Here is a 20,333-nt window from a genome sequence, read left to right on the forward strand (position 1 = left end):
CATATTGGCACTCCCTCCAGCAGAGGGATGTGCTAGGACTAAATTTAATGTATTTTAAGTATTTTTTGTTGTAGTGGGGACAGTAATATTAGTACTCTCTAAAGATTTTTTTTTAAAGGAAAATATTTATATATATTATTTTTATTTTATTTAGGTTTAGCTCACATATTATAATTTAAAAGTATGCGTTAAGGTGTCTGTAATATAATAAACATGTCAAAAACGATTGTAAACATGAATGAATGCATTTCTATAGTCACCTTATAGTTCTGTTTTGTGGAGGATTTCCGTTGTGGCGTTCTTGCCGTTTCGCGAACATTAGCTAGCTAGATAAAAATGTGGGATCATACCAAGAACATTTTCAAATTCGAATGGCAAGTCTGTGCCACATCCGCGGATTATTCTAAGCATAACTCTTGATTGGTGATTTTTTTGTCTTGCAGTTCTCTTCATATGCACATTTACCTGATTATATTGGCATAAATCTTTTATTTTATTATATATTTCCTTGTACAGCTCTCTTCATACGTTTATCTAATGCCTACGGCTAACTCATTATGATTTATGAATATTTTTTATTGTACCTTGTATAGCTCTTTCTTTTCATATGGTACTTAATGAATTTATCAAAGCATACCGTAATTCATCTTGCACTTGGCAAATTATGGTGTTAATAAAAACACTATGAAATTCAGCTTTGTTGACATTTTCTTTGATACTTAACATTTTGAAATGAAGGACGAGGAGGCATGTCTAAGGGTTTCAAATGTGTTTTCAGTTTGATTCTGGGTTTGGTTTTCAAGGGCACAAATTAGGAAAACAATGTGGCACTTCATAAACAGTTGTCTTCTCTCTTGGTCTGTTAAAGACATTTTGGTGTTGATTTTTTTTTATTTTAAATAGATTGAAGAAGGCATGATAACAGCACCTATTGGATGCCTGTAATTATCAGGAACCGGCAAAGTTACAGTACATTTCTAATGTAGGAACATTAAAATGATTCTGATTAAATAGGAAACTATATATACACACAGTATCTCATGTGGATGAAATTATAGTGTATATAGTTACATTTCATATGTATGAACATTATCACTGCTCACTCTGCATCCTCATGGATGATCTCACCCTGCATGTTAACAAGTGCTGCACAGATTCTAAGGACTTTGTCAATTTTGTGCATCAGGTTGATGGGAACAGTCTGGGAGAGGATTTTGAACACCTTGAGTTGTCTTATAACTCGCTCAACATGTATATGTACATTAGCTATCGTTCTTGTGCTTGTGACATCCTCGTCAGACAGCTGGTCTCCTTTCTGAGTGAAGGCTGGTATGGCAAGGTTTACCTTCCTCTCATACAGCAGATCTCGGATGGTGAAGCCCCTGTCTGCCATAACTATTTGATCAGTGATATGCATTTTGAAGTTAGCCGTGTAGAATTTCTGCAGAAACGCTACATGGTCAAAGAAAACACTAAGAGGAAGGCCAGTATACAACACTGAGCTAGTGTCATTCTTCAGGATGGTGTGGGCCAATAGCTCTGCACCACCACATTGGGTTTGTTTGTGGCAGGTGGGCTTGTTGACTGGTTCTCTTGACACGTAGCTGTGATCAGTCAGTGCTGGAACCTCCCATTGAGTATCAGCGTCTTTATGCTGCAGTGGCATTGGCACACTCAGATTAGACTCTGCATCACCACAGTTGTCTTCACCTGTCAAACAAACATAAGAGAAACCACAAGTTTAATACAATAAAATACACAGACAGCCTACTGGTCATGGTTAGGAAAAAGAACAAACACTTGAACGTTTATTACATTTACGTCATTTAGCAGACACTCTTATCCAGAGCGACTTACAGTTAGTGCATAGTGCATTTATTTTTTCATACCCCCTGTGGGAATCGAACCCACAACCGTTGCAAACGCCATGCTCTATCAACTGAGCTACATCCCTGCCGGCCATTTCCTCCCCTACCCTGGACGACGCTGGGCCAATTGCGCGCCGCCCCATGGGTCTACCGGTCGCGGCCGGCTGCAACAGAGCCTGGATTCGAACCAGGATCTCTAGTGGCACAGCTAGCACTGCGATGCAGTGCCTTAGACCACTGCGCCACTCGGGAGATGTATTATTAATGTAGCTAGTTAGACATTTCATGAGCATCACCAGTGGCATGCTAGCAATGATGGGGATAATCATGGCATGGGGGAGACATTGTCAGACAGAAGTTGTTAGACAGCTAACAATGTAGGGACTAACTAGCTAGGCTAGTTAGCTAGCAACACTAAATAGCCTTGGTTTCTCAAATGACTGCCTCGCCTGGTTCACCAACTACTTCTCAGATAGAGTTCAATGTGTCAAATCGGAGGGCCTGTTGCCTGGACCTATGGCAGTCTCTATGGGGGTGCCACAGGGTTCAATTCTTGGGCCGACTCTTTTCTCTGTGTATATCAATGATGTCACTCTTGCTGCTGGTGACTCTCAGATCCACCTCTACGCAGACGACACCATTTTGTATACATCTGGCCCTTCATTGGACACTGTGTTAACAAACCTCCAAACGAGCTTCAATGCCATACAACACTCCTTCAGTAGCCTCCAACTGCTCTTAAACACTAGTAAAACTAAATGCATGCTCTTCAATCGAACGCTGCTGGCACCCGCCCACCCGACTAGAATCACTACTATCGACGGGTCTGACCTAGAGTATGTGGACAACTACAAATACCTAGGTGTCTGGTTAGACTGTAAACTCTCCTTCCAGACTCACATTAAGAATCTCCAATCCAAAGTTAAATCTAGAATCAGTTTCCTATTTCGCAACAAAGCCTCCTTCACTCATGCTGCCAAACATGCCCTCGTAAAACTGACTATCCTACCGATCCTTGACTTCGGCAATGTCATTTACAAAATAGCCTCCAACACTCTACTCAGCAAATTGGATGTAGTCTATCACAGTGCCATCCGTTTTGTCTCCAAAGCCCCATATACTACCCACCACTATGACCTGTACGCTCTTGTTGGCTGGTCCTCACTACATATTCGTCGCCAAACCCACTGGCTCCAGGCCCTCTATAAATCACTGCTAGGCAAATCCCCGCCTTATCTTAGCTCATTGGTCACCATAGCAACACCCACCCGTAGTATGCGCTCCAGCAGGTATATCTCACTGGTCATCCCCAAAGCCAACACCTCCTTTGGCCGCCATTCCTTCCAGTTCTCTGCTGCCAATGACTGGAACAAATTGCAAAAATCTCTGAAGCTGGAGACTCTTATCTCCCTCACTAACTTTAAGCATCAGTTGTCAGAGCACCTTACCGATCACTGCACCTGTACACAGCCCATCTGAAATTAGCCCACCCAACTACCTCATCCCTATATCGTTATTTATTTTGCTCATTTGCACCCCAGTATCTCTATTTGCACATCATCTCTTGCACATCTATCATTCCAGTGTTAATACTAATTGTAATTATTTTGCACTATAGCCTATTTATTGCCTTACCTCCATAACTTGCTACAGTTGTACACACTGTATATATATTTTCTGTTGTATTTTTGACTTTATGTTTTGTTTTACCGCATATGTAACTCTGTGTTGTTGTTTTTATCGCACTGCTTTGCTTTATCTTGGCCAGGTCGCAGTTGTAAATGAGAACTTGTTCTCAACTGGCTTACCTGGTTAAATAAAGGTGAAAAATAATAATAAAAATAAATAATGGGCTGCCCTCAAGCTAGCCAGCTAAGTGAATAAGTTAGGCAACAGTTAGCTAGCTACAGTATTACATTTTTACATTTACGTCATTTAGCAGACGCTCTTATCCAGAGCGACTTACAAATTGGTGCATTCACCTTATAGCCAGTGGGATAACCACTTTACAATATGTTTTTTTAATTTTTTTTTGGGGTGGGGTAAGGGGGGGTAGAAGGATTACTTTATCCTATCCCAGGTATTCCTTAAAGAGGTGGGGTTTCAAGTGTCTCCGGAAGGTGGTGAGTGACTCCGCTGCCCTGGCGTCGTGAGGGAGCTTGTTCCACCATTGGGGTGCCAGAGCAGCAAACAGTTTTGACTGGGCTGAGCGGGAACTGTGCTTCCGCAGAGGTAAGGGGGCCAGCAGGCCAGAGGTGGATGAACGCAATGCCCTCGTTTGGGTGTAGGGACTGATCAGAGCCTGAAGGTACGGAGGTGCCGTTCCCCTCACAGCTCCGTAGGCAAGCACCATGGTCTTGTAGCAGATGTGAGCTTCAACTGGAAGCCAGTGGAGTGTGCGGAGGAGCGGGGTGACGTGAGAGAACTTGGGAAGGTTGAACACCAGACGGGTTGCGGCATTCTGGATGAGTTGTACGGGTTTAATGGCACAGGCAGGGAGCCCAGCCAACAGCGAGTTGCAGTAATCCAGACGGGAGATGACAAGTGCCTGGATTAGGACCTGTGCCGCTTCCTGTGTAAGGCAGGGTCGTACTCTCCGAATGTTGTAGAGCATGAACCTACAGGATCGGGTCACCGCCTTGATGTTAGCGAAGAACAATAGGGTGTTGTCCAGGGTCACGCCAAGGCTCTTTGCACTCTGGGAGGAGGACACAACGGAGTTGTCAACCGTGATGGCGAGATCATGGAACGGGCAGTCCTTCCCCGGGAGGAATAGCAGCTCCGTCTTGCCGAGGTTCAGCTTGAGGTGGTGATCCGTCATCCACACTGATATGTCTGCCAGACATGCAGAGATGCGATTCGCCACCTGGTTATCAGAAGGGGGAAAGGAGAAGATTAGTTGTGTGTCGTCTGCGTAGCAATGATAGGAGAGGCCATGTGAGGATATGACAGAGCCAAGTGACTTGGTGTATAGCGAGAATAGGAGAGGGCCTAGAACTGAGCCCTGGGGGACACCAGTGGTGAGAGCACGTGGTGTGGAGACAGATTCTCGCCACGCCACTTGGTAGGAGCGACCTGTCAGGTAGGACGCAATCCAAGAGTGAGCCGCGCCGGAGATGCCCAACTCGGAGAGGGTGGAGAGGAGGATCTGATGGTTCACAGTATCAAAGTCAGCAGATAGGTCTAGAAGGACGAGAGCAGAGGAGAGAGACTTAGCTTTAGCAGTGCGGAGAGCCTCCGTGACACAGAGAAGAGCAGTCTCAGTTGAATGACCAGTCTTGAAACCTGACTGGTTTTGGATCAAGAAGGTCATTCTGAGAGAGATAGCAAGAGAGTTGGCTAAAGACGGCACGCTCAAGAGTTTTGGAGAGAAAAGAAAGAAGGGATACTGGTCTGTAGTTGTTGACATCGGAGGGATCGAGTGTAGGTTTTTTAAGAAGGGGTGCAACTCTCGCTCTCTTGAAGACGGAAGGGACATAGCCAGCGGTCAAGGATGAGTTGATGAGCGAGGTGAGGTAAGGGAGAAGGTCTCCGGAAATGGTCTGGAGAAGAGAGGAGGGGATAGGGTCAAGCGGGCAGGATGTTGGGCGGCTGGCCATCACAAGTCGCAAGATTTCATCTGGAGAGAGAGGGGAGAAAGAAGTAAAAGCATAGGGTAGGGCAGTGTGAGCAGGACCAGCAGTGTCATTTGGCTTAACAAATGAGGATCGGATGTCGCCAACCTTCTTTTCAAAATGGTTGACGAAGTCATCCACAGAGAGGGTGGGGGGGGGGGGGGGGGGGGGGGATTCAGCAGGGAAGAGAAGGTGGCAAAGAGCTTCCTAGGGTTAGAGGCAGATGCTAGGAATTTAGAGTGGTAGAAAGTGGCTTTAGCAGCAGAAACAGAGGAAGAAAATGTAGAGAGGAGGGAGTGAAAAGATGCCAGGTCCGCAGGGAGTCTAGTTTTCCTCCATTTCCGCTCGGCTGCCCGGAGCCCTGTTCTGTGAGCTCGCAATGAGTCGTCAAGCCACGGAGCAGGAGGGGAGGACCGAGCCGGCCGGGAGGATAGGGGACATAGAGAGTCAAAGGATGCAGAAAGGGAGGAGAGGAGGGTTGAGGAGGCAGAATCAGGAGATTGGAGGGAGAAGGATTGAGCAGAGGGAAGAGATGATAGGATGGAAGAGGAGAGAGTAGCGGGAGAGAGAGAGCGAAGGTTGCGACGGCCCATTACCATCTGAGTAGGGGCAGAGTGAGTAGTGTTGGAGGAGAGCGAGAGAGAAAAGGATACAAAGTAGTGGTCGGAGACATGGAGGGGAGTTGCAGTGAGATTAGTAGAAGAACAGCATCTAGTAAAGATGAGGTCAAGCGTATTGCCTGCCTTGTGAGTAGGGGGGGACGGTGAGAGGGTGAGGTCAAAAGAGGAGAAGAGTGGAAAGAAGGAGGCAGAGAGAAATGAGTCAAAGGTAGACGTAAGGAGGTTAAAGTCACCCAGAACTGTGAGGGGTGAGCCATCCTCAGGAAAGGAACTTATCAAGGCAGAGCGAGTATGTTAGGATTTAGGAGTGGCTACCAACTAATAACATAATTAGCTAAGCTAGCTAACTTCTGCCTGATTCAGGACACCCATCTGTGACGATAGCTAGCGAGTAGCAGCTAGCTAACAGCTACCTGTATGTGTTGATGTCCTGATGAGATGTCGCCTTCTGGTCTGTACTGGAGCATCATAGCCCAGCCACTTCTCAGGGAAAGGATGCTCTTCAGTTGGCCTCTTGTCCATGAAGTGATAGGAACACACATAGGGTCGGTTTGGTGGTTTCTTCAAGTTCAATGCTTTTAGCCAAAGCCGAAGAGACTCCTCGTCCTTAGGAGGTGGGTGCAAATCAAAAGGCGCCTCACAACTGCACTCGCTCCTCAAAAAAGTTTGGTGGTCAAAACACTCCTGCTCCATGAACAGCTTCTGTTTCTGCCAGTTATTGTGGCATCCCCTTACCGAACATAAAATGCCTGTTTTGCGTGAATCCATGCTTGGAAAGTTGTGAGAAGTGATACTGAGTTAGTTAGCTAGCTGCAAAATATTGGCCGAAAGTGCTTAACCGGAAGTCCCCCACAAAAAAACCTAAACAGACCCCGCCCATATTTCCGTTGAAAACAAGGTGAATAGATTCCCAATTTATTACATTTTTTTTACAATTGAGGAGGAGTGCCAAGATGGCTGCCCGGTGGCTTCAATACAGTCATTCAGGGTTTATACACATCATTGGTTACAACCCACATTGTTGTTGTTTATTTGGTAGGCTAGTCTTTTGTATGCATGGATATTTTACAGTCTCTGGGATATGCACTGACATTTTTTAAATATTTTAATTCCGGTATGGCTGCCGCAAATTTTGGGAGAGTTTGTTTGGTCGCTGCCAATTCTTCCACCTGGTTAAACTCCCAAAACATTGTAGCGGATTTGGGGGGTAGCCCAGACCAGAGCTGTGTTCGAATACCCATACGAACATACTGTATGCTACATACTTAATGAGAATATACTACATACTATAAGTTCATTTTAGTATACTGTAAACAAACGGTATCGTTTCAATTGAGCGTACTAGAGCTTCGCCGGTCTACCGGAAGTTGATGCTGTTGCTATGCAACCTCTTGCTAGCGTTACAAATAACTAGCTAAACATTTAACGATTTCGGGTGTGTTCGTAAATTTAATCTGGACTGGAGTGCTAGAGTGCGCTCTGGGCGTTCGTAAATCCAGAGCGTTGTCAGATTGTTCGTAAATTCAGAGTGTTTAGCTCTGAACGTACACTGGACGCTCTGGTTGAGGAGTAGGGTTGATCCGACCGTTCAACGCCGGCAACTAACCCAAGCTAATTGGCTAACGTTGGCTAGCTCCTTCCAGATACAAATGAGAGAACACCTCACTCTCACGATTTTACTCGCCCTAGCAGAGCTGGTTAAGCTGTTTTCATGTTATCCAGAGCGTTGGTGACAATTTCATAATGTTTTTTTTTTTTGCCGACGTTACTGACACCCGCCATAATTAACCGGTGTTGAGCGTTCCTAAATTCTTCAGTTATTCTTTGCGAGTGCTCTGAAATCGGAGATAGCCAGAATTAACTATGTCAATTGAAACACACGACTATACCACTTAGCTAAGAATGATGTGAATAATCAAGTCAATAAACGTTGGGTAGTAGCAGATAGTTAATATACTGCCTGGCAAGTTCGATGTATTAGTAGCCAACTAACGTTAGGCAACTAGCTAACAACATACCCGTACATAATGCTGTAACGCTATGCGGTTTGTAAGGATAGCGTAGTGTCGTAGTAAATATAAAATGTTATAGATTGATCTGAGTAATATGTTGTGCAAGAGGTTGTGCAAGACAAATTGTGTTAGGAGCTTGTTTTCAATAAATGTTCTGTGTCATGTGTCTGATACTAACAGTGTGTTAGTTGTCTGTGCATAACATTTTAGTAGCGAACAGAGCACCAGATGGCCTAATCTTACAGGAGTACGATAACTGGACGACACCCACGCCTCAAGGCCCCAATCACCAGATCCTCCTCACCAGTTCCCTGGACACACACAAACATTTCATTTGCACGCACACTCATTCTCAACTCCCCTGTCTACTGGTCGGGTGCCAAGGGCAGAGGACTCTGCCGTGCACCAATGGGGCATCTGCTCTGGACAGAGCAGACCCGCCTCCTACGCCTCGGGAACCAATCAAGGGACTAGAAGAAGGACCCCTTCCTTTATGTTACATTGTATAAAGTAATGCTGTAAACTCTGTTTAATCATTCCTTCTCAACTGTCTCCATAAGAGGCAATTGATTGGGGTCCATGCATGTAGCTTGAGCAGGACAAGATCTCTCTGTTTTAATAAACTGCCTTTTTGCATTAAGCAAATTCCTCTCTGTCTAGCGTCGATGGTTTGTACTCCCTCTCCTTATTATGTGTTCACCAACAGTAGCTAACAAATTGTCAGTCAACATAATGTGTAACGTAACTTATTTGAAAAGTCATTACTTACAACATTTTCTTAACATTTGTCATAATTAGTTAAAGCAATGAATTTGTATCCGGTCTTGTCGGACTTCGGCTACATATTTTCCGCCATTTTCTTCAAATCTGAAAACGTTGTGAAGCCATGCCTGTTTTCTGAAGAATTGCATTATGGGCCCTAAAAGCACTGAAATAGTGTCCACTGCACGTATACTATACGAATTTAGTACGACATCCGGGAACTTTTGGCATACTAACTATATCCATACTATGACCAATAAGCATACTATACACTCAATTCACATCACAAATAGTACGGTTAGTGCGAGTATTCGAACACAGCTCTGGACTCTCAAAGCCGACTCCAGCAACTGTCGTCAATGCAACAACATAACCGTTATGCCAAGAGGTCCGAACCCCTTGACGAGATTGCTAGGTGTTGGGTTAAGGTCGCTCGCTACATTACCCCCTCTCTTCAGGAGAGCATGTCCCCATGCTTCTCTATAGAGCTTGCCAGCTTGTAGTCCTAAAACCCGGAAATAAGTTACCTCTGTTTCGTTCAGCCATCCCTATGGAAAAAATGAAATTGGGAATTAATAGGGTTTTCAAATAAATGCCGAAAATAAGGTCTGAGGTTAACACAGTCTTAGGTTTTGTTCTATTAGATAATAGCAGTCAGTTATTATGAATCCTTTATTTGCTTTGTGTTTTTTATCATGACATAAATCCTTCAAAATTCACAAAAAGTGACACTAGCTGATGAACATTATCTCAGTACAAAACTTATACAGTGAGGGGAAAAAGTATTTGATCCCCTGCTGATTTTGTACGTTTGCCCACTGACAAAGAAATGATCAGTCTATAATTTTAATGGTAGGTTTATTTGAACAGTGAGAGACAGAATCCAAAAAATCCAGAAAAATGCATGTCAAAAATGTTATAAATTGATTTGCATTTTAATAAGGGAAATAAGTATTTGACCCCCTCTCAATCAGAAAGATTTCTGGCTCCCAGGTGTTTTTTATACAGGTAATGAGCTGAGATTAGGAGCACACTCTTAAAGGGAGTGCTCCTAATCTCAGTTTGTTACCTGTATAAAAGACACCTGTCCACAGAAGCAATCAATCAATCAGATTCCAAACTCTCCACCATGGCCAAGACCAAAGAGCTCTCCAAGGATGCCAGGGACAAGATTGTAGACCTACACAAGGCTGGAATGGGCTACAAGACCATCGCCAAGCAGCTTGGTGAGAAGGTGACAACAGTTGGTGCGATTATTCGCAAATGGAAGAACTGTCAATCTCCCTCGGCCTGGGGCTCCATGCAAGATCTCATCTCGTGGAGTTGCAATGATCATGAGAAAGGTGAGGAATCAGCCCAGAACTACACGGGAGGATCTTGTCAATGATCTCAAGGCAGCTGGGACCATAGTCACCAAGAAAACAATTGGTAACACACTACGCCGTGAAGGACTGAAATCCTGCAGCGCCCACAAGGTCCCCCTGCTCAAGAAAGCACATATACAGGCCCGTCTGAAGTTTGCCAATGAACATCTGAATGATTCAGAGGAGAACTGGGTGAAAGTGTTGTGGTCAGATGAGACCAAAATCGAGCTCTTTGGCATCAACTCAACTCGCCATGTTTGGAGGAGGAGGAATGCTGCTTATGACCCCAAGAACACCATCCCCACCGTCAAACATGGCAGTGGAAACATTATGCTTTGGGGGTGTTTTTCTGCTAAGGGGACAGGACAACTTCACCGCATCAAAGGGACGATGGACGGGGCCATGTACCGTCAAATCTTGGGTGAGAACCTCCTTCCCTCAGCCAGGGCATTGAAAATGGGTCGTGGATGGGTGATCCAGCATGAAAATGACCCAAAACACACGGCCAAGGCAACAAAGGAGTGGCTCAAGAAGAAGCACATTAAGGTCCTGGAGTGGCCTAGCCAGTCTCCAGACCTTAATCCCATAGAAAATCTGTGGAGGGAGCTGAAGGTTCGAGTTGCCAAACGTCAGCCTCGAAACCTTAATGACTTGGAGAAGATCTGCAAAGAGGAGTAGGACAAAATCCCTCCTGAGATGTGTGCAAACCTGGTGGCCAACTACAAGAAACGTCTGACCTCTGTGATTGCCAACAATGGTTTTGCCACCAAGTACTAAGTCATGTTTTTCAGAGGGGTCAAATACTTATTTCCCTCATTAAAATGCAAATCAATTTATAACATTTTTGACATGCGTTTTTCTGGATTTTTTTGTTGTTATTCTGTCTCTCACTGTTCAAATAAACCTACCATTAAAATGATAGACTGATCATGTCTTTGTCAGTGGGCAAACGTACAAAATCAGCAGGGGATCAAATACTTTTTTCCCTCACTGTATGATCTCCTAAGCCTGTGTTTACCACAGACCTTATTTTCGGCCTTTATCCAAAAACCCTCTGAAAATGCCATTAATTTCTTCTTAGTCCAACGAACCATAGCGTGGCAAAACCCTTGTTGGCAATCACAGAGGTCAGACGTTTCAGACGACTGGGCACGCGTAGACAAGATGGCGTATTGAATTGAAATCGGTACAAAACACCTCAAGATAAAAACATAATATTCAAAATCAGTAAGTTAGACTAAATATTTGCATTTCATATATTCGCAGTTAATATAATTCAATATGGATAATAACACAAAACAGATCATAAGGCTAGAGAAATATATCGACAAATATTACAACAACACGCAACACCAAAACATGACTGAAGACAAGCGTGGAGAGCCGATCCCCAAAAGGAAACGCGACTCATCAACTGATACAGATGATATATGCTTTTCACCACTGGGTATGGTAAGTGTGGAAAGCGACCTGTTGAAGTCGATAAATGACAAATTGGGCATATTAGAATTGGTCAGTAAAGACGTAAAAGAGTTGAAAGCGAGTCTTCAAATGAGTGACGAAAAAGCTTTGGTAATGGAGAAAGAAACCAACGAATTAAAAGTGACAGTCTCTAAAATGGAAACGGACGTTAGGGAACTAAAAAAGGAGAACAGTCTTCTGAGAGAAGCCTTACTAGACATCCAAACTAGATCGATGAGGGAAAATCTAGTACTTACGGGTATTCAGGAAAAGGAGGGAGAAATAACAGAGGATATTATGAAGGACTTCCTGCATACAGCGCTACAAATCCCACTCAAGGCTGTCGATAAAATCCAACTCGAACGTGTACATCGTTTCGGAAAAAGAGGACAGAAATATGAGCGCCCAATCGTTGCCAAATTTGCTTTTTTTAAGGACAAAGCTATGGTGAAAAGCCTAGGAAAAAGACTTGCTGGCATGAAAATAGGCATGAATGATTAGTTCCCGAGGGAGATTGTAGAAAGGCGCAAAGTTCTGTATCCAATCTTCAAGGAAAACAGATTAAAAGGGAAACGTGTTGCACTAGTGGTGGATAAATTATATATTGACAACCAAATGTTCAGAGACACAAAGACTACTCCATGGCTATTCTAAAAGTTGTAATAGAGGAGTCAAATATTGGAGCACCTGATACTAGCAATGATAGGGATTGTAATATTAAATAACATTTATAGTAAGTATAGTATTTTATAAAAGGATAAAACGATATAACAAGCAGAATAATACATCTTATAATACAAATAATTAGAACATGGCTTTTTTGGTGGGAGGTTGTTGTTTTGGTGGATGGTTGTTGTGGTTGGTCCTGTGTTCTTTCTGGCGTCCTTTCCCCCTTGCAGCAGATGTGGATGCGGGTGCGTTTGCATGCTCGGCCCATTTCTTCCGCAGTCAACCATGTGGTGTGCATTTTTGTGTTTGAAAAGGTGTGGCGTTAAGTGAGTGAGAGGGGAAATGGTTGCATATCCCAGAGCCGACCGGGGGTCTATGAGCAGGGGTAGTGAGAGAGAGAGCTTTCAATTTTGTGTAGATGAGGGATATACATTTTTAAATATAGTATACATCTAATCTAATTTTTCATTGTCCTATCCCTAACCCTATAACCTGGACACCCAACTGAGCGACCCATACACCAAAGAGAAGTTCCCATCTCTTTTATGGACCTGCTGTGAATATGCAGCCTAAACAGAGAAATAAATGTGGTCAGAGACCTATTTGAGCAGCACCGCCCCCTCAAGATTCTGAGCCTGCCTGGCAGGGTTGGTCCTACAAAGCCAGAGCCCCCTGATGGGAGAGCATAATATACAAGGAAATTCTCAAAGCTGCTAATGAGAACCTTTACGACCTTTTTACCTAGCCGGTGGGGATTCCGGTGGGGTACGCCCACCCAGGTAGTGGCAGTGCTGGCAACACTGGCTGCAGTCACCCATGGGGAGGGGGTCACACTCGGACAATCAGAGAGGGGGTTTATCATTGTGGCCCAGGTGGCACAAAATAATCAAAGGTCTGACCGCATGGAGATGCTTGGGAAAATGGTTACAACGGGGGATCAGAGTGTTTGTGTCTCAGGTGAAGATCTGATCTCCATCACCTAGGACTTGACATAGATTAAGTAGATTAATCAAATCTCACATTGTTATCAATTTCTGCTCAATCTGCATGCTTTCTCAATCAGCTTTAACTGTATGTGCACTCGTAAATCAAGTTATTTCTCGAGTTGGGCTCTGGGATATAACAGCTGTTGAGTATCTGATTTTATGGTGGATTGTGGAGGAGGGGGGTTGAGTGTGTTGGAATATGTGAGTATGTGAGTGTGTGCTTGTCTGGCATCTGTTGTGGGGGGGTGGGGATGTTGGGGGGGAGGGTATGGGATGGACCGCGGGGATTATTTGCTAGGATAATAATTGCTTGTCAATGAATTAAGTGTAATACAATGGCAATCCGGGTTATATGTTGGAATCCTACGCGTGAACTGCCGACATTATTACGCATATTAATTGATAATGATGGAAAATAGGATATGCATAATAAAAAAAAAAAATATATATATATATATATAGAGGTGAAAGCATTGGAAATGCTTTTGGCGGTTAATCTGCTTCTGTTTTGTGGGTGCCACTGTGTGCTGTTTTCGATGGATGGGTCCTGGCCTCTCGGGGCCTTAGGGATACGGAGGGACGTGGGTGGGATGCTGATCACTGGGATGACGGCTCAACTTGGGATGGGGAGGGGCTTTAGCGGGGGAATTAGTGGAGAACAATTGAAGGGTTACTCAGTTGCAATGCAAATATCACGGTACAGCTATATGGACACTCAATCATTACGCTATTTTTTATTGGTAAATTTACAAACATATATAATGATAAATAGACTTGAAACTTGTATCTCATTATGGTGTATGGTGAAATAAGTATAGCCAGTTATAATTGTAATGGCTTAGCTGATAATAACAAAAGAAGAACAATATTTACATGGCTCAAAGAGAAGGAATATAATATCTATTGTATACAGGAAACTCATTCAACAATTCGAGATGAAGTAGCGTGGAAAAAAGAATGGGGGGGGGGAAATATACTTCTCCCATGGGCAAAGAAATTCAAAAGGGGTGATGATATTAATTAACAGTAATTTCGATCCGAATGTGCAAATTGTCCAAATAGATACGCAAGGTAGATGGATTATTTTAAATATGTTATTGGACCATAAACAGATATGGCTCATTAACCTTTACGGACCAAATAATGATGATCCACAATTCTTTGACAATATATATAATAAATTATCAAGCCTGCAAGCAACTCAAGACAATATTATTATGGTGGGGAATTATAATACTGTTTTAAATAGCTCAATGGACCGTAAAGGAAATCACACCACAAACAATCACCCACATGCTCTTAAGGAAATTGTGAATGTCATGGATACATTAGAACTAGTAGATATATGGAGGCTTAAATATACTGATCTAGTGAGATATACATGGCGGAGACTGAATCAAGCTAGTCGTCTTGACTTCTTTCTTATCTCATTCTCGTTGGCACCAAAAGTAAAAAAAGTGTTGATAGGGGACAGAATGCGGTCGGACCATCATATAATAGGCATATACATTACTCTTACTGAATTTCCACGTGGGCGAGGATATTGGAAATTTAATCAAAGCCTATTGGATGATAATTTATTCATAATTAGAACAAAGGAATTTATAACTGACTTTTTCCAACATAACATAGGTACAGCGAATCCCCTTATTGTATGGGACACCTTTAAATGTGCCTTTAGAGGCCATGCAATTCAGTACTCATCTCGAAAACAAAAGCAATTTAGGTCAAAAGAGTTTATACTAAGAAAGGAAATAGAAAATCTAACAGAACAGATAGCTGGCAATAAAAACTGTAACATAGAGGCTCAGAATAAATTAGAGGAAAAACAAAAAGAAATGGAGAAACTTATTCAAGAAAGATCAAGTGTCATATATTATAAAAATAAAGCAAACTGGATGGAATATGGGGAAAAATGCACAAAATTCTTTTTTAATCTTCAACATAGGAATGCTACCAAAAAGAACTTAATGAAACTGGTTACAATTGACGGAGTCACCCATAATTCACCAAATGATATTTTGAAGGAAGAAACAAAGTACTTTAAGCATATGTTTTCTTTTCAGTCGCCTACATCTCCTCTAACTGAAGCTAATTGTAGAGATTTTTTTTCTATTGATAATGTCAAATTAACAGCCACACAGAAAGACTCATGTGAAGGTGAAATTACAGAGGAGGAACTTCTGGATGCAATTAAAGACTTTAAGTCCGGGAAAACTCCAGGGTTGGATGGCATACCAGTCGAGGTATACCAAACCTTTTTTGATATACTAAGCGGACCGTTATTAGCATGTTTTAACCACTCCTATGTAAATGGTAGATTATCTGACACTCAAGAAGAAGGTCTGATCTCATTATTACTGAAACAGGATACAAGTGGAAAATATAAAGATCCAGTCCATTTACAAAATTGGAGGCCCCTTACACTTCAGTGTTGTGATGCAAAAATCCTAGCAAAATGTATAGCGCATAGAATTAAAAAGGTATTGTCGGATATTATTCATTCTAATCAGACAGGTTTTTTACATGGAAGATACATTGGAGATAATATAAGGCAAGTATTGGAAACAATAGAACACTATGGAAAATATGGGAAACCAGGCCTGCTATTCATAGCAGACTTCGAAAAGGCATTTGATAAAGTTCGACTGGGGTTTATATATAAATGCCTGGAGCATTTCAATTTTGGAGAATCTCTTATAAAATGGGTCAAAATCATGTATAGTAACCCTAGGTGTAAAATAGTAAATAATGGCTATTTCTCAGAAAGTTTTAAACTGTCAAGAGGAGTGAAACAAGGATGTCTACTATCGGCATATCTATTTATTGTGGCCATCGAGATGTTAGCTATTAAAATCAGATCCAATAATAATATCAGAGGATTAGAAATACAGGGCTTAAAAACAAAGGTGTCATTGTACGCTGATGATTCATGTTTTCTTTTAAATCCACAACTAGAATCCCTCCACAGCCTCATAGAGGATCTAGATACATTTTCTAACCTCTCTGGATTACAACCAAATTATGACAAATGTACTATATTACGTATTGGATCACTAAAAAATACAATTTTTACATTACCATGTAGTTTACCAATAAAATGGTCTGATGGTGATGTGGATATACTCGGAATACATATCCCAAAGGAAATAAATGATCTCACTTCAATAAATTTTAATAGAAAGTTAGCAAAAATAGATAAGATCTTACTACCATGGAAAGGAAAATACCTGTCAATTTGTGGAAAAATCACCCTGATTAACTCTTTAGTATTATCCCAGTTTACCTATTTGCTTATGGTCTTGCCTACGCCTAGCGAACAGTTTTTTAAATTATATGAGAAAAAAATATTCAATTTTATTTGGAACGGCAAGCCAGACAAAATTAAAAGAGCATATTTATATAATGAATATGAATTCGGAGGACAGAAATCATTAAATATTAAAGCATTAGACCTATCACTAAAAGCTTCAGTCATACAAAAGTTATACTTAAATCCGAACTGGTTCTCAAGCAAATTAGTAAGATTGTCTCACCCAATGTTCAAGAAAGGCCTTTTCCCCTTTATTCAGATTACAACCTCTCACTTTCAGTTATTTGAAAAGGAAATAATCTCCCAAATGTCACTATTTCTAAAACAAGCCATAGAAAGTTGGTTGCAATTTCAATTTAATCCTCCAGAAACGACAGAACAAATAATGCAACAAATATTGTGGTTAAATTCAAATATACTAATTGACAAAAAACCTTTATTTTTTGACAGAATGTTTAAAAAAGGTATAATCTTCGTAAATGATATCATCGGTAGGACTGGTGGAGTTATGTCGCACATGCAGCTAATAAAAACATATGGAAATGTCTGCTCTACCCAAAATTACAACCAAATAATTGCAGCCTTACCGCAAAAGTGGAAGAGGAAAGTGGAAGGGGGAGAAAGTAAGGAACTTGTCTGTCGGCCTTGCATTAAAGAACATAATTGGTTAAGGAAAACTGTGATAAATAAAAAAGTATATCAGTTTCACTTAAGGACCAAAGGATTGACAGCCGTCCCATATAGATTGCAAAATAGTTGGGAAGAGATCTTTGACGTACCGATCCCATGGCATAGTGTTTATGAACTGACATGCAAAACGACACCGGATTCAAAAATTAGAATCTTTCAATTTAAATTATTATATAAAATTCTTGCTACCAATAGAATGTTATTTATATGGGGGATACAATCTTCCCAGCTCTGCAGGTTTTGCTGTGAAGAGACAGAATCATTAGATCATTTGTTTTGGTTCTGTCCATTTGTAGCTTGTTTTTGGACACAGGTCCAGGAATGGCTAAAGGATTGCAATATTTACCTGGAACTAACCTTGCAGATAGCATTACTGGGTGATCTGAAAAGTCATAGTCAATCAATCAATAATATAATAATAATTTTAGCAAATTATTTTATTTTTAATTCACAATCTGTAGAAGCAATGAGAATAGAAAGGTTCAGAATTTTTGTAAAACATCACAGTACGGTCGAAATATATATGGCAAATAGAAATCCTATATGGATGGTGTTAAGAGATAGATGGGAGGTATTGAATAGAGTTGAAGGATGGGACTAATAACAAATAACAACAAATAATAACAAAGATAGCTAATAATGTAAGCATACTGTGTCCATAATAAGTATATAGGTTGTATGTTGGGAGCTTTTGGGAGGGAGCACAGTTAGAAAGATATGGCAAACCGGATGGACACCATGAAAATGATCGGAGAGGTTGAGAGTAGAAGAAGTTCAGGAGCAAAAAAAAAAGAAAAAAAAAAAAAAATATATATATATATATATATATAATAGAATTATTGTAAAATGAACTCTGTCCATAAGGTGTAGATAGTAAGTATACACCAGAAGTAGACGCCTGGGCATTGTTGTTCACTAATTTACTCCAAGTAGGGAAAGGATGGTGGGGTTGAAAAGTAATAAAGGGGAGTATATATATAAAAAATAAAAAAAACATGGGGGATTGGAAGTGATGCAGACAATTACATTGATAGAAGATACAATCTATCTGCAATATTAAGCTGATCCATTCCCCCCCCAAAAAATAAATAAATAAATAAATAAATAAATAAAAGTCATGTTTTTCAGAGGGGTCAAATACTTATTTCCCTCATTAAAATGCAAATCAATTTATAACATTTTTGACATGCGTTTTTCTGGATTTTTTTGTTGTTATTCTGTCTCTCACTGTTCAAATAAACCTACCATTAAAATGATAGACTGATCATGTCTTTGTCAGTGGGCAAACGTACAAAATCAGCAGGGGATCAAATACTTTTTTCCCTCACTGTATGATCTCCTAAGCCTGTGTTTACCACAGACTTTATTTTCGGCCTTTATCCAAAAACCCTCTGAAAATGCCATTAATTTCTTCTTAGTCCAACGAACCATAGCCGCGGGAAGCAGGGGTGCTGAGGGTGCAGCAGCACCCTCTTAAAAATCAGAATAATACAAATTATTAATTATATTATTTTTTAAATAATTAAACAAATATATTTGTTTCACCAAAGTTGTGCACTGGGCCTTTTATTTATATTAGCAAACGATTTAGACCTCTGTAGCATGGGCAAAAACTTTTTTCCAGCATCTCTGCTTTGGCAAAAAAGGTAGTTGTATAATTAAGAACAGTATCTTGCAGGATTCAATAGTTGGAATTGTAAGAGTTGTTGCCCTGTCCCTTTCTCTGCGATTGTCATTCTAATGGCATTCAGAAAGAACAAAACCTTGTTCTCAAACATTTACATCAAAAGGTGCAAAGTTATGGGCAAAGACACAAAACATCCACAATTAATTAGATATTTTTCTTGATCAGTATTGTGCAGTATTAATTTACCATCCTTACAAACCACTTAATGTAAATGTACATTACTGTATTGTACATAGGCTGGTCATCTAGGTTTGTAACTGTAGACTTTCCATCACCATGAAGAAAAACAATCCACAATACAGTAATTGAGTGCATTGAGATGTCAAGTGATTTGTGATGATGTGGCTCAGCTGGTAGAGCATGGTGCTTGCAATGCTAGGGTTGTAGGTTCAATTCCCATGGGGGACCAGTATGAAAACAGATGCACTCACTACTGTAAGTTGCTCTGGATAAGAGCACTATTGCCTTACCTCCATAACTTACTACATTTGCACACACTGTATATAGATTTTCTATTGTGTTTTTGACTGTACGTTTTGTTTATTCCATATGTAACTCTGTGTTGTTGTTGTTTTTATCGCACTGCTTTGCTTTATCTTGGCCTGGTCGCAGTTGTAAATGAGAACTTGTTCTCAACTGGCTTACCTGGTTAAATAAAGGTTAAATAAAAAAATTAACTAAACTACTGAAATGAAACACATAGAAATAACTATTTCAAGAAACTGGAAAACATATCAAGCAAGTTTTTTTATATTCCAGAAGCCCCGTGTAGCTCAGTTGGTAGAGCATGGTGCTTGCAACGCCAGGGTTGTGGGTTCGATTCCCACGGGGAGCCAGTATGAAAATAAAATACAAATGTATGCATTCACTAAGTTTAAGTCGCTCTTATCCAGAGCGACTTACAATTAGAACCCACAACCCTGGCGTTGCAAGCGCCATGCTAATTGTAAGTCACTCTGGATAAGAATGACTAAAATGTATTATCAGATTAACTGTTTTGTACAGATAATTATCAGACTGAAGTTACAAATGCAGGTAAACACTCATTTACATTTAGTTTTTAAAAAATCACAAAAGTAGTGAACTGGGCCTTTACTAGTCCTGTATTAGCGGACATATATAGACATCTTCAGCGCGGGCAAATCGTTTCTTCTGATACACCCCCCTCCCCCGGCAAAAATACGCCATTACTATTTCTCTCTATATTAAGTCTCTCAAGCATACACACCTCTCTGATCGCCTTGACTGTCAATGCAACACCTCTACAGTTAGGCCAATAGGTCCAAA

This window comes from Coregonus lavaretus, assembly GCF_964263955.1.
Source record: "Coregonus lavaretus genome assembly, chromosome: 3".
In the NCBI taxonomy this organism is placed as follows: domain Eukaryota; kingdom Metazoa; phylum Chordata; class Actinopteri; order Salmoniformes; family Salmonidae; genus Coregonus; species Coregonus lavaretus.